Source organism: Euprymna scolopes, chromosome 4, assembly GCF_053919585.1.
Source record: "Euprymna scolopes isolate OS-2025 chromosome 4, ASM5391958v1, whole genome shotgun sequence".
NCBI classification, from domain to species: Eukaryota; Metazoa; Mollusca; class Cephalopoda; order Sepiida; family Sepiolidae; genus Euprymna; species Euprymna scolopes.
The window spans coordinates 5,034,723-5,052,705 of NC_136485.1; the positions used below are offsets into that span (position 1 = coordinate 5,034,723).

At 29.5% G+C, this 17,983-nt stretch overlaps 1 protein-coding gene across 1 annotated transcript in view; it reads left to right on the forward strand.

Annotated features, from left to right (window-relative positions):
* Positions 1-17,983, forward strand: part of LOC145266490 (thrombospondin type-1 domain-containing protein 4-like) — a 1,186,987-nt gene that overhangs the window by 202,775 nt on the left and 966,229 nt on the right. The gene's annotated exons all lie outside the window — the stretch shown is intronic.

Here is a 17,983-nt window from a genome sequence, read left to right on the forward strand (position 1 = left end):
AGATAAATGTTAAATGTGTACAGATAAATGTTAAATGAGTACAGATAAATGTTAAATGAGTACAGATAAATGTTAAATGAGTACAGATAAATGTTAAATGTGTACAGATAAATGTTAAATGAGTACAGATAAATGCTAAATGGGTACAAGATAAATGTTAAATGAGTACAGATGTTAAATGAGTACAAGATCAACGAAGTAAGTAAAGAATCCTATTCAAAATCCATACAGACTCTCGTGTTTAATCTGAAGATTTTCAAGTTGGAGAAGACACACCGAAGAAAGTCGGAGATTTCATCGGCCGATACATTGTGAACATCCCATGCAAGATGACAATATCAGTTAGAAATCTAAAAATACTACCAACATGTGCTTATATTTTACTTCGTAATAGACTGAAATAGTTTACTTGAAGCATTCTTTATTGTGTATATACGACATTTAAGTTAATAGAAAGCAGAACAATGCAAAGGATAGATTCAAACTGACGCAACTAAAGATATGCAGTTTCACTTTTATTTATTCAATTATTGTGCATGTGCATAACTATATATATATATAGCAAAAATGGTAATTAGTAAAAACCTGAAGAAAGTGCTCAATACTATTGCAGAGCAAATATATATATTCGTATTACCGTTTTGTCTGCTTAGATACACACGTTTCGGTTACCGAATTGTATCAACGACACAGTAACGTCATCAGACTATTCTGTAACTTAGCAGATAAAACCTGTGTAACTTAGCAGATAAGATCGTAATTATATATAGATATATACATATATTATATATATACATATATTATATATATACATGTATTATATATATATACATATATTATATATATTATATATATACCTATATTATATATATATACATATATTATATATACATATATTATTTATATATATATACATATATTATATATACATACATTATATATATATTCATATATTATATATATACATATATATATATACATATATTATATATATTCATATATTATATATATATTCATATATTATATATATACATATATTATATATACATGCATACATTATATATATACATATATTATATATATACATATATATACATATATATATACATATATTATATATATACATATATATACATATATTATATATATACATATATTATATATATACATATATATATACATATATTATATATATATATACATATATTATATATATACATATATATACATATATTATATATATATTCATATAGTATATATATACATATTTTATATATATACATATATTATATATATATACATATATTATATATATACATATATTGTATATATATATTATATATATATATATATATATATTATATATATATAATGAATTTTTAACAGTACAAAACTTATGTAGCGCTTTAAAAATAATACACGGAAAACCCCTACCGACCCCTTTCTTTTAAAAGTTGCTTTAGGAAAATTATTAAGACACATAATCTAATGAGCTAAAAAAATGAAATAAAATTTAATTAACGCAATTATAAGGAATGCCTAATTATATTAGTTTCGAAATTTCTAGCACTATGGGCAGGAGTAAAACAGAAATTGTATTATAAGCCTGCAAATCTAGGATAAAAGCTAATGAAATAGAAAACTCTCTATTACCCACAACCACAAGATGTCTTAGATATCAGTCTTCAAATGGCTAAGGTTATAGATAAGAGGGAAGCAGTCAGCAGAAAGAAAATTTCGTACGTCTACGTTTCTTGGATAGTAGTAAAATACATAAATACAAGAGATGTCTAATGTATCAGTTTTGAAGTGGAAAGCAGCCTTCAAAAATAAGAAGCTATCTTATAGAAGCTATCTGAACAGCGACTTGTTTTAAAGATCACAAGACCAACAGGTTAGATGAGCTGAAACAAAGGAAATAGGAAATAATCAGACAATCTGGAGAAGACATACCGTAATAATTAAAAACTCTTAAACAATTTGATCCGATTAATATTTCAATTTATCGCCACCCGAACAACGCCGAGTATTTATCGCTAGCCAATAAGAATTGACACGACTCAAGATGTTTCTTGTTTCTGTATTTATTTTGATGACGATTGTTTAGGTTATATTATACCGTTTGATGATTAGTCAGATTTAAAGGACTGAATGACTTCGCTAGAAGAAATAGAATATTGATTGAATCAGCATTTTTGACACAAAAATACAAGGAATTCTATAACAAAAATTTACGTCAATGCGGACGGGTGACGGTCGGGGAAAGGCACAGAAGATATAACTGGTTCGACTATCTGAACGGCGTCAGCCATGTTTATCGAGTTGTAAGTGAACGTAGAGTTATCTAGTCGGGCGTTATCGACACCAACATATCACGTTTCCTCCCGACGTCAACAAGTGAAAAACAATGGAATAAAGACGCGTGATTTGCTTGATTGTTTTTCTCTGCTTCTTGTCATAAAGAATCTCAAACGACTATTGTTGTTCTCAGCTGAACCTTGTCTTCTCGGACAGAGACTACAAAGAGCAGCGCCACCAGCTGATAGACTTGTTTGTATCAACATCGTCATTGTAGTGTTAAGCAACCGTTTGCGGGAAATTCGAATTTGCCATAGATAGTTTAAAGGTCACGGCGTACAAAGGAAACACTATCGTATGTGACACTGACAGTCATCCGCAGACCACAACTGTCTCTTGTCTCCCGCTAGATCGCTGATTAGGGGTAGCTCTTTCTCCTTCTTGATTTCTTGAGATAAGTCGGTGTAATCTTACGTGTGTTCTCCACTTCGGTTTAGTCAACCATAAAGCCTGAACACACTTGGCATATATTCAGAAGAAAAAAAAACAATCTAAGACTCGAGTACACCGAACGTTTGCATAATGTTCTTGACACTTTCATAATTTCCGGTAAATTAATGCCTAATTATTGTCTATGTAAAGCTTATTTTACTGCTAATCTAAATAGAATTAACAATCTTAGCACAGAAAACATTTTGAAAGTATAAATAAGATTTAATACAGTGGAAAGAGAGAATATAGTACTGGCTTTATAAGTAACCAGCAGGGCTACCAAACATTGCCCGGAACTAAAGTAACATAAATTCTACATCCATCCCTTTCACTCTTCCCGCAATCCACTTTATTCCCCACCCATCCTTTAATATTCTTCCAGCCCTTTCTACTCTTTTGGGAAACACACACACACACACACGCACATCTCAAGTCAGGATAAAAAAATAAATATATGAAAAGATGAGTTTCTTTCTTTTAAATGATAAAATCCTGGAAACCCCTTGATAACATTAAATGATGTAAATACCTATTTGAAAGAAAAAATATTTTCGGGTGAACGCCGATGTTAAAAATACAAACTTTAAAGTGGTTTGTGGAGTATTTTTCAAGTTTTAGCGAGACATGCATACATACAGACGTTTAAGCATTTTATTATAGATGACTTAATGTAATCAAATACAAATGTTGATAAGTAAAAAGAATACTATAAAATAATGTTAATACGCGCGTGAAATATTAGTTTATGGAATAGTGGATGAACGAGGAAACATAATAATAGAAATAAGAGCAGACACATGTCATTAATGTGTGTCCTATTTCTACTAATTTCTTGTCTTGCTTATCAAATATTAAAAAAATAACTAAATATTACGTCTGAAATTTTCATTTCAGATTTACTATTTCATAATTCGAGGATAAATGCTCATAATTATTGTAATAATAATATGAGGATTGATCTCGAACACTGTTTGAATCGGTGAAGTTAACAAAGGGAGAAAAGAGAAGAGAAAAACGATGTGTCGAACATTCAATTTTGTTTCATCTTTTATTAAAAAATGGATCAATATAGAAACAACAAAGAAAAAGCAGAAAGAAACTGATTACAGAAATAGGTTAAAGATAAATAGTTTTCTTACATGCCAGTTGTATTTTCAATTCCAGTAAATGCTTGAAATGGATTCATTAAATAAATTTCTTTACTCGCTTACTATTATAGAGAGATAGAGATACCCTCTCTCTCTTTCTCTTTGTATATACATTATATAATTTTCGTTATAGAAACATTATTGACCACAGATAAACATATCTATTTAAGTTGTGATTTTTATCGAAATCCAGCATCACCAGACCTCTGATTTAAAATCAAAGGCGGGTGTACAAATTCTGTTTATTCAAGCATTTTCATGAGAAAAGGGCAGGTGAGAAACGCTTTGCTATTTTGGCAAAGTACAACAATTATTTTTCTGGTGTATAATATATATATATATATATATATATATATATATATATATATATATATATATATATATATATATATATATTAGTGGTCTGGTGAGGCCATAGGGGAAACAACAGAAGCAGCAAAACTGAAAGTGGCTTGCCAGGACACTATATATACAAATGTAAGAAAACTTGGGCATATTTTATTTGTTTGAAAATATAGGATCTTTTTACCAATTGTCATAAAATTTTAACCATAGAATTATAATCTTTAAAACGCCTGCACATTTTCATGAAGTTTCGTTTCATAGGACCAAAGGTTCAATATTCAATTTGACTACGCGTATATACATATATATATATATATATATATATATATATATATATATATTAGCAGTTCAGTCCGGCTTTGCTCGAGCCCTATGTTCAGTTCATAACTTTATGTGCATATATATATATATATATATATATATATATATATATATATATATATATATATATATATATATATATATATATAACAAAAACTAATATTTGTAAATTTTATTAATTTTCATTCTCCACACAATTCGCCATCAGATATTTTATTAAAATACTTTGAGATTAAATTAAAGTTGGAAATAATAGATAATAATCACACAATAAATAAGTAAATTAAGAAATAAATTAATGTGTGCATATATGTATATTAGATTATTTTTATATACATTGATGCATTTATATATATATATATATATATATATATATATATATATATATATATATATATACATATGGAAGTAGTCACCAGCAATGTGTATTTGTTAACATTATTTTATTATTCCTTGTCTTGGTTTTTCATTGGGAATTATGTTTGGAACATTGTAATAATGTTTTTAAGTCATTGAAATCGTTTTTACGCGCGTTTCAGACGTTCTGTGACGCGTCCTCGTCAGAAATTATTTTCAAATGTGTTGGAGATGTAAAAATGGCGATTTTCGTAGTTAATTTGAAGTGTTTCCAAGGGGTAGAGGCTTGTAAGTGTTTATTATTCATTGGCATGCTCATTTTTTATTACTCTTTTATTGCTCCTGACGAGGGAGACCGCTGACCTGGCTATCTCTTTCTGCTAATGTTTTTTTTTCTTTTCCTTTAGGGTGGGGTAGTGTGTGTGTGTGTGTGTGTGTGTGTGTGTGTGTGTGTGTGTGTGTGCACGTGTGTGTGCGTGTGTGTGTTTGCTTTTGTTGGTTTGGGAATGTGTATATTGTTTTATAGTATTTTGGGGTTATTTGCTTCCTTAGGAAGGCGACTGTGATCCGAGGTGAGGTCGTTACTAATGTGTATGTGTGGGGAGGGGGGACTAGCTCTTCTGAAATTAGGGTAGGGGTGCTTTCATTCTATTTTGATATTTATTTTTTGGATTTTGGGATTCTTGGATTTTATTATTGTGATTTTTCTTTTAGTCTTTTCGGGTATTCCTTATATTATGTTTGTTTAGAAAGAGGGGTGTATTTAAAATATGTATACGGGATTTTTTAATGTTTCTATTTATTTGTCTCCCCATGTGGGTATGGCCAGACCCAGGATCGGTTCCTAGTGTGGGGTAGATTTTTTTCCCCAGAGGGGGGAGCATTGGAGGGGGTATAGGTATGGGAGGGGGATGATAGAAGGGATGATAGTTGTTTCAGTCATGAGGGGGTTCTCCTCCACTGACTGAGCAGGGAGCGAGGTGTTGGAACAGATATTATGCTATGGTTGTGTTTCCTAGTGTTGTTGGTTTATAGGTTAAGTATATTCAGTGTGTTGTATTAGAGATAGGGGTGTTATGTATGTGTGTGGTTGTATGCGCGCACATGTGTGTGTTTTAATGTGTCGGTTCTGATGTATGTGTGGGTGTGTATATGTGTATGTGTATGGATGTGCATGCGAGTGTACCTTGCATTTCATGTTTTTGTGTGATGATATTAGGCTCTGTTCAGTTCAGGAGTGAATCTGGTGATGAAGTATTTTTCCTGTGTAAGTAAATAAAATAAATAAATAATGCTATTCATCTTCTCCTATCTTGTCGATAATATTTAATTCAGTATTTTAATTATATTATTAAAATAATATTTAATAATTGTAATAAATATTAATTATAATGGTATGTTATATTCTTTTCTTTTTGAATTTAATGTTATTTTTATCATTATAATAATTAGTGTTGATTATTATTAATATATTTGGCTTTAATTGTAAACTATTTGTACAAAAAAATAAAATACATAACTACAAATAGTTTTTTAACGAATATTAGAAAATATAACAATTGAATAATTTTTTTATATAGTTTTCAAAGACTATATATATATATATTCATACCCATTTATATATATGTATATATACATACACCTTTATGTATGTATATGTATATATATGTATATATATGTACATTCATATATATGTATGTATATTGTATGTATATATATGGTTATGTATATATATATGTATGATTAATGTCTATATATATATATGTATATGTCTACATACATATGTACATATGTATATATGCGTATATGTCTATATATATATATGTATATATCTCTCTCTATATATATGTCTATATACTTATATGTATATATATGCATGTATATATATTCATCTATATATGTATGTGTCTATATGTATATATATATATATATGTGTGTACATATATGTATAGATATGTGTATATTTATATGTGCGTATATATATGTATATATAAATATATGTATATGTATAATATATGTGTTTTACCCTTCACCAGACCATTTATTAACGTGAAATAACTTTCCCCCCTATTTATCTGCTTCACTATTTTTTACCAAGTAAGATTAATGATCTACTTGTAGTTTCATTAAATACTTTTGCAAGCAAAATCCGATCCCGCATTTTGCTAATCCCTACCCTTTGTTGAGAAGGAAAGTATTTCTTCGAAACTTCGCGGATTAAGGATTATCCACTTATTTTGTGCGTCCTTTTAAAAATTAAATATGTTTTTAGCTCTTTTTCAAAGTTTTTTTTCACATGATTTACTTACTGCTTGTTCTTATGTATGTATATATATATATATATATATATATATATATATATATATATATATATATTTCTGTGTATGTATGTTTATATTCATATATGTAATTTCGTCAGTCACCCTGTGCACGTATGAGCTTATATATATACATATATACGTGAATCGTTTAATTGGATTGAAGTCAGGAGACTGACTTGACCAGGAGTGATACCTTGTTATTTTCAAACCATTCTCTTGTACGTTCTTCGATATGTTGTTATCAATGTCGGTTCGGGCACGAAATTCCAATCATATCCTAAATAACTCCCAAATTCATATGTATATGCTATTATGGGAATACTTGTAACATACCACTTCCATTTAATGACATCCACTCCCATATCATAATGGAACTACCCCAAAAATTATTTGTGGGAGTGGTAATGTGCTTATTGAAGGCAGTGCAATTTTTTTGACGAGTTCAACTTTCGTCTCATCCGACCACATTACCTTTTACAAAAACTGCATAATTTTCATAGTTTTCAGCCACGGCCGAACACGTAACACAAGAAGTCACTTTTCTCAAGAGGGCATTGACAGAAGAACAAGGGAAATAACTCCGAGGTCATTTCAAGCATTATTTCAGATACCTATACTTAAATGAGTTCTACCTACTTTAATGTTGTCCTGCTACCAGTATAATGTTTTTTTAATAAATATTAATAGGTGGTTGTTAAATGTATTTTTTCTTTTATTTCATTACTAGCAGAGCTTCCCTGCATTGCCCGGGATTAACAAGGTAAAGCAAAAGAAGTGTTTATTAATAAATGAATCAATTGAATAATATGGTAAATATTATCCTAAACTTTTAAGAAGTGCTTCCACCTATTTCTTATGATAAAGAAAAGTAATTAAAGATCATATTTAAGTGAGCTCCAAAATTGATAATGATCGGTCAATTAGTTTTGGCGTGAATTTTATTCAAACAAATATAAAAAAAATAAATGCTGAAATGTTTCCGCAGTTTTATTTAAGATCGAATTTAATTGTATGCCGACGAATCGTGCTGAAATAACCAGACTTTGTAAACTATTTTGTATTTACATATGTTATGCAGAAGACGAACAGTGACATTTTTTAGATGGAATTTTCAGATTTAACCCAGTGCTTATGGCATGATTAGTTTATTAGTTTGTTAAAATATATATGGTGAAAGTACAGATTAGTTAAAACAAAAAACTCCTTTCCCTTCCCATTAGGATCCACATTTGTTTCTGTGTGGGTGGGCTCGCATACGTTAAAGATTATGCAGGGCGTAGGCCAAAGTCGGGGATATTACGTATAATTTAAAAATTGACTAACGGCTATCGTCTAAAAAAAGTAACTTACTAAAAAATATACTATATTTTAAAAAACCACGACACAATAAAACCAAGAATTTGTTTGCATTAGACTTGAAGACAACGAAGTTGTTGTCAGATGGAAAACAGGCAAACGGTAGAGAGTTCTAAAGTTCTGTTCTAAGAAAGTAGCTTTGTTCATGGAATCTACGTTTCGGTTTAGGCACACATAAAGAGTGGGGAAAATTATTGACAGTGGTTTCAGATAGACGAGGGTTTTTGTGAAAGTTTGGCGAGAGGGACAATAGATTGGAGCTCGACCGAGTACTTGCCATGAAAATAATGATAAAGGAGAGACAGGCTCGTAACATCTCTATTGTGGGAGAGAGGTTGCAGAGAAGAGAAAAGGGCATCACGCACTAGGCCACGAAGTACTCTGTCAAGGCAGGATATGCTCTTTTAGCAGCTCCTTCCCAGATATGGCAGCAGTATTCCATCCTTGGCTTTTATATAGATAGAGATCTGCATTAGCCGTGAGATATCTACTGGAGCGGTAGAAGGACCCCACCATTTTTCTAGCAACCGTGCCAACAGATTTGATGTACATATTCCATTTCAGATCAGGAGTAAAGGTAAAGCCCAGAGGTTTGTCAAAAGATGGAGCTTCCCCAAGACGAAAGCCATTCATTTCAATTGATGCCAGATAGGCATCAGAGTGTTGATGATGGAAAAGTGTAAGCTTGGTTTTAGATGCATTAAAAGTAACCAGACACCACTTCCACCATTGTACCATGTGTTCAAGTTCAGAGGAGATAGAATCATAGAGAACTTTGTCATTTACGCCCTTTGATGTGTTGCCATAGATGATAATGTCGTCAGTATAAATGTCTACGAATGATGTAAGGATGTGCTTTGGGAGATCATTGATGTAGATGAGGAAGAGAGTTGGGCCCAGGATGGACCCTTGAGGGACTCTTGCATTACTACTGAGAGCATTCAATTTCTGCTCATCATGAATATATCGGGGAGAAATGATTTAATAATTGAGAAGACGTTTCCAGCTATACTTTAGCTGGATATCTTGTGAAGTAGGCCTTTATATCATACCCTATCGAAGGCCTTTGATATGTCAAGAGCAATTGCCATAGAAAAGACGGCTTTGTCGAAAGATTCAAGTATCATATGGGATATAACTGTAAGCACATCTGCTGTAGATCTATCAAAATTGAAACCATATTGTGTTACTAAGTTATTTTTGCTGAGTTTGTTCACTACTTTCCTCAGATTCCAACAACTTACTCATGGCGCATAGGAGACTTATTGGTCTGTACTGAGAGGGAGGTGTACAGATCACCTGAATTCTAAAATACATGTCATACCGATGAGGTTTTCAGGGTGCTGGGAAGTAATTCTCCTTAAGACAACGCTACTGAGCTTTGTAAGTATGGGAGTTACTTTTGGTTGAAGCTTTTTCAACACTATAATTGAAATGCTGTCAGGGCCAGTTACTTGACTGGAATCAAGGTTCTTAATTAGCTTGGCAACATAACGCACAGACATTTGTATGTCGCATATCGTGTTCTTTTATTACACGGAGGATTGATGGCATTCGAAGCTTAGTGTAGAATTAGCTGCAAATGTCTTGGCAAAGTGTTGGCATTGGAAGCTTAGTGCATTATTTATTACTTTTTTACAGGCGGCTTTAGTTTCAGTAGATCTATAACGTTGGAAGCAATGGAAAACGTGATTTCTATGCGCAGTGGCATCAGCACATTCTGGAGAGAACCACGGTTGGCTGCTAGGTTTTTGCAAGGTATGAAGCGGCCTATATCTACAATTAATAATCCCTTCAGGGCTGAAACTATAAAGGACACATTCTTTTTAAACATGGAAGGCAGCGATAGATCAGATATAAATGTACGAAAGCTATCTTAGTCAGCCATAGAGTATCGATATAATGTAAGATGGAGAGGTATGTCTGAGGACTTATTTCATTTTGTTTTTATCCTAACTGATACAACCGAATGGTCGGAAGATCCCAATGAAAACAGAACGGAATATGAACATAGCTCGAAACAAGTGTCGGGCACACGGGCCGGTTCGTGAACAATTTGAGTGAGGTCATAAGCAATGGAGAAATCATGACAGAACCTTCCCACATCATCTGTCTTGTTTGAGTTGGTCAACCATTCCACATTGTGGACATTGAAGTCTCCAACTATGTGAATGTTAGCCGAAGCATGAGCAGACAAGAGTTGGTCAGTTTTCTCAGATATTATCTTAAAGATAGTAACTCCGCTGTTGTGGGGGTGACAAAGGTCAAATATAAACGCAGTGGTTTAAGACAATACAATCTGAAAACACACATAAGGTAAAAATGAGGTCTTCTCTGGAGATGACCATACACATGGAAAGCCATCTTTAATGTAAACACATATTCCATACCCATGGCGACTTTGGGGGTCAAATGTGGATGTTAAGTTAATGTAACCTTTAATTACGAACATATCTAGGGAAATAGTTGGTCCAATGCTAGTTTCGTTTAGGAATAATAGTTCCGGTTTAGTCTCCTGGGTTTCAACCTCCGGAATGTTGGAATCTAGACCACTTTTCTTTGAAAAGGAGATATGGTATTGGGGGTCTACGTTGGAAGTTAAAGATATGGGTTTTATCGTGTGTTTTTTCTGGAGACTTTTTTATGATGAAGTTTTCGGATTTGTGGAAGAGGTCGACAAACTAGGGTAGCGCAGGGTAGAGAGAGAAAGTAAGAGAGAAAAAGAAACGAAGACATTCTTTTTTTTTGTAGCACATTATAAGGTAAACTCGTAACAATTACCCACTAATGTGGCATCGAGAAGTCCCACCATAAGCTACTGTATGGTCTAGAGCCCATTGATCAAATGGAAATACAGCAGCCCTAGTATTTAGCCCACGCTGATATGAGAGCCTCCTTGGTGGTTAATCCAAGGTCCGGGTCCTGACTCTCGGGCAAATAACATCAGCTCAGATAAAATATGTACATCTAGCACCCTTACTGACATGGACAAAAAGGATAGACATAGAAACAGAAATTTTCCGACATCTCCTGCTATGTACAGCTTTTTCGTCTCCCTTTGTCAGAAAAATCACTAATTGGAAAAGAGGACTGAGGGACAAATAAGTCACGGGAGCTGCCGATAACACATACACAGTGCATTATCTACTCTCCATTTAAATAAAAGATAATATTAAATATTGTACTTAATATAAGTCCAATTGTCATGTTGAACAGAAAGTATGGTAATAGATTCCCCTCTCACAAACTGAAAATAAATAGAATTGTCAGATCTATTTATGATATAGTCACGCCGATTTTACACTTAATAAAACAATCAAATAAAAATATAGATTAAAACATGCAATAAATATAATATTAGCATTTGCATTGAAAAAAAGAAAATATTCTATTACTATTATTATTTATTTGTATCATGTGCACGCACACACCCACAACTGTAATAACCTATGCATTAAATTAACTTGACGCCGGCTAAAAGATTAAGTTTTTAGTGATGCCATATTTTAATTTTAGTAACCGTCCATTTATAAAGCGAAGATTTAGATTCCGAAATATGAGAATTTTTAGGGCCTAGACAATCAGAATGGACGGAATTTGTCGAGGGGGCTTTTATTATTTATGAATCGTAAATTGGAAAGATTATGTAAGTATGTATGAGCCAGTTATGGTCGGTGCAATCACAGAATCTGTGGAACGTGTAGATTTCGTCCCGGTCACACTGGCAGCAGTGGTAGGTCTTAATATTTAGAGAGAACAATAGGGACTCCTTCCTTTAACAATGTTGCAACTGTGATGGCGTTGCTCGGAGGGTGCAATGTATTATTCTCATCACAACTGAATGTGTCTAAAATGTGTTAAAAAGCTGCATGAGAGAGGGGATATTAGCCTAACTGTATTTATTTGTATGTGTCATGTGCTGTTGCAAACCCACGATACTTTTCTTTATAGGGGACTTCCTATGGCTATTTTATTAATGTAGATAATACACAAACGAAAGAAATCAATTTGTATTGAGGAATACCAAAGTATTTACAAAGAACATGAATATAAAAATTAAAAGTAAAACTGTACTTCATTTTGCTACAATGTTGCGAAATCATTAAATGATATTTTTTCTTATCAAAGGAATTTAGAAGAAGGTCTCTTTAAACGGGCGTGAATTCACGTCTCCAATTCACGGAATCTACTGACCAATAAATGTTTTGAGTAATATTTATGGTTCTGCTATAACGGATCATTTGCTCAAAAACCCGCGATGTGCAATGAATTTCAGCAGTGACTCGTTTTCTATTCTAAGTAACGGTTATTCGTTATTTCATCTGAAGGTCTTGGAGACTATTAACGAATGTTGAAAGAGATCTTCCATCTGTAAGCAAAAGAACTGTTTTTGAGGTTTGGACGTGATTAGTCTCTAAGGCGTTTCCTCTCCATTATATAACGATTCGTTTATTTTAGTCGTTCCTCCATTTTTTTTTTATTTTCGATAGTTCTATTTTATTTTAGTCGTTTTAATTCGTTTCCCTATACAAAAAAAAACTCGATTTGGCTTTGAAAATTGAGGGCGAAATCCAGTCGGCTGACCCTATCCTCTTATTTATTTAATTTTTTTCAGTCCTCATTAAATGCTTCCCCTCCGTCTTTCTTTTCACAATGGATACAAAAAAAAATCAGTCTTCCTTTTTAACAGCTATAGTATATATATATATATATATATATATATATATATATATATATATATATATATTCTTTCCATTCTCCTTTATCACTACATTTTGTATGTCATATTTAATTTTTATATTCTTTATAATAAATATATAAATATATAGTTATATATTTATTTTATCACTATATACCTATTATACAATATACATTTTATATATATAAATATATATATATGCAAATATATATACTCTCTCTCTCTCTCTCTCTATATATATATATATATATATATATATATATATATATACATATATATATAATACATGTAATTATATTCATAAATTCAAAGAAAGACGTCGTTTGCTTTTGTGGTGCAAAATTCATTGATGGCTTTGAGTCTGTCGCTGTTCTTTCAAGCACGTGACTAGATAGAAGAATGTCACATTTTGTGTAACATGTTTTGTCTGCATTGTTGAAATCCTGTTGAAAATCTCTGTTGGATCTAAGTTATAACGTGCTCACCGATTTTATTGCCGCTGTTGTGTATTTATAGAACGCAGCGGAAATATTTGCGAATGATAGAAAATCACAGAGGCGGAGAATGGCAGATAAAATATGGGGCCGGGTATATTTATGCGTGTCGACGATTGTGTGTGTGTGTGTGTGTGTGTGTGTGTGTGTGTGTGTGTGTGTGTGTGTGTGTGTGTGTGTGTGCACTGGTGTAGAAAAAAGGGAGAGATACAAGAACAAAGAGGAAGAAGAAAGTAGAAGGGAGTGGAGGTGTGAAAGAACAAAATGTTGGGTGGAGACTTTGAAAGCATTTCATTAATAGTGTATTTTTGGTGGTTATCGAAATAACGCTTGAATGTTTACTGACAATGATTTCTAAAAAAACCTTCAATTCACTAATAAATACAAACAGAGTAAGAAATCAATACAAAAATACACCAACACATTTAAAAGACTTATTAGTCTTGTAAACAGTCTTTTATACAGAATACTTTTTTGAAGCACACAATTTTAAAAACTGCGGAGAATTTAAGTCGAGTTTCCGAGGATTTTTACAGAATGTCACAATCAATATATACATATATCAATATAGTCCGCTGTGGAATTTCCACAGCTCCTGCTAGTTGTTAATAATTCGGCATTTTCATATTTTGTTACTTGTAATAGCTTTACAATTAATCAATGCATTTAATTAGTATTATTATACGTATTCAATGTAATTTCTAAAACTCACTATGTCTATTTTTCGAAGTGAATATCCTTTGAGCCGCAAGATCAGCAAAATGATGACAATTCTTGTGAACTGTTCCTTTTCTAAGTTTTTGGGTAAAATAGCTAACAAGAGGTAAAACTATTTTATGTATAAGTCGAGGTAAAGTCACCTTGATGCGTGCGCAAATCTATGCACTTCTACATAAAAATCGGTTGATTTTTTAACTACTTCTTATCCGCCTGACGATAGCTCCAACGGTAATGACTAATGCGGGAGCGCTAAATGTTTTGGTTTCGATTCTAGCTGATTGCATCCAGGACAGTTATTTTTACTTTTAAAATCAATTTTTTATAATATAATCAATAGAGTATTGCCTCTATAATAATAAATACGAAATCTGCATAAATTAAAATAATAGATATGTAAGCATATTTAATGACCGGGCAGCACCAGGCGCCCTGCTAGTAACATGTACTTACCACGTGATGAACGCTCAGCATTCGAATAGCTTATCATGCTACAATAAGGACAATTCTGCTTAATAACAATTTGTGGTTTTATTTTTTTAGTAATGGTAAAATTATATATAAATAGATAAGTAGTAGTAGTAGTAGTAGTAGTTGTTGTTGTTTCTTCTTCTTCTTCTTCTTATTATTATTATTATTATTATTCTATCACCTCGCTATATCTAATTGAAGCGTTTGGGAATAATAGTATAGGCGTTGTTAAAATAGTTTACATTTTTTTTATAAACTCTTAAAAAAACAAGAAAGATAATGAGTTGGTCAATCAGAAGAACGGGTCACTCGAAGTCAGCAGCATACATTGTTAGATACAAACTCATTAAATTCTTCAAAAATTAAAAAAAAATTATAAAGAGATTAATGTTTCATAAAGTAATACATTTTTATAATAATAAAAACAAATTCGAAACAGTGAAAGGATAATAATTTAGTTCATGAAAAAAAATTAAGGATGATGTGATTTTATTTATGTGACACTCTTTGCTGCCGACTTCGAGTCGCCTGTTCTTTTAATTCATTAATGAGTTTTATATACGACCACCTAAGTGGTTTATTTTAAAACATATCCCATTTTGAAATTTCTTTGTGTCACTAACAAATTGTTCGGAAATAATTACGCACGACGAATGGGTTCATATCGTCTGATAGGTGCGTTCGAACAGAAATACGATTCCTCTCTACGTCATGTGAGCCGCAATTGCTGTGTGACAACCGGAAGGAACCTTATGTTGGTGTCTGTATTGAACGCTAGTATCAGCCAGAAAGATGATCCTCGATTTACCAAGATGGCCATCGGTGTACGGTCGTGAACCTGAGCGCTCGTTGCAGCGGAAGTCACGAAAAGCACGAAAAATTGGGAAACAATCACACACGTATCAATGTCATGTAAATCAGTCAACCTTTTTTTAATTATTTTCTTTCATTTGCTCATGTGAAATCTTGTCTGTCCGGATGTTGATCCCTTGATATTGAAATGTAGACGCAATAATTTAGAAGAAGATTTAAACGGGTTAAAGGTGAGCATCGCATACACATGTTTAGATGTTCTATACATGTTCAACATGAGTAAATTAGAAGTTGCATGCGTCAATGTAAAAATATATGTCCATATAATAGTTTTTCATGCATATAGAAATAAGGACTGGCACACACTCACCTACATACATACACGCATATATATATATATTATGTGTATATATATATAAAATATATAATATATATTATATATGTAATATATGTATAAAATATATAATATATATTATATATGTAATATATATAATATGTGTATATATATCATATACATATATAATATATATGTAATATATAAATAATATATATATGTAATATATATATAATACATATAATATATAAGTAATATATATATGTAATATATATAATATAAATGTGTAATATATAATATATATAATATATATATGTAATATATAATAAATATAATATATATTTTACATATATATATTATATGTATTATATATTACATATATATATTATATGTATAATATATTACACATTTATATTATATATATATTACATATATCTTATATGTATTATATATATATTACATATATATATATTATATATATATTACATATTACATATATATATTATATATATTATATATGTATGTAATATATATACATATAATATATATATATAATATGTATATGTATCTGTAATATATATATAATATATATATGTAATATATATAATATATAATATATGTGTAATATATATAATATATATGTAATATATATAATATATATGTATTATATATAATATATATGTAATATATATAATATATATGTAATATATATAATATATATATGTAATATATATAATATATATGTAAAATATATAATATATATATATATGTAATAAATATATATATGTAATATATATATAATATATATATGTAATATATATAATATATGTAATATATATTATATATATGTAATATATATAATATATATATGTAATATATATTATATATATGTAATATATATAATATATATATGTAATATATATATTATATATATGTAATATATATAATATATATATGTAATATATATATTATATATATGTAATATATATAATATATACATGTAATATATATATTATATATATGTAATATATATAATATATATATATGTAATATATATAATATATATGTAATATATATGATATATATGTAATATATATAATATATATATATATGTAATATATATAATATATACATGGAATACATAATATATATATGTAATATATATAGTATATATATATGTAATATATATATAATATATATATATGTGTAATATGTATATAATATATATGTATTCTATATAATATATATATAATATATATGTAATATATATAATATATATATGTAATATGTATATAATATATATGTATTCTATATAATATATATAATATATAATATATATAATATATATATAATATATATGTAATATATATAATATATATATAATATATATGTAATATATATAATATATATGTAATATATATATTACATATATATAATATATATGTAATATATATATAATATGTATAATATATATATAATATATATAATATATATATAATATATATAATATATATATAATATATATATGTAATATATGTAATATATATATTACATATATATATAATATATATAATATATATATAATATATATATGTAATATATGTAATATATATATTACATATATATATAATATATATAATATATATATAATATATATATGTAATATATGTAATATATATATTACATATATATATAATATATATAATATATATATATATAATATATGTAATATATGTAATATATATATTACATATATATATAATATATATAATATATATATATATAATATATATAATATATATATAATATATATAATA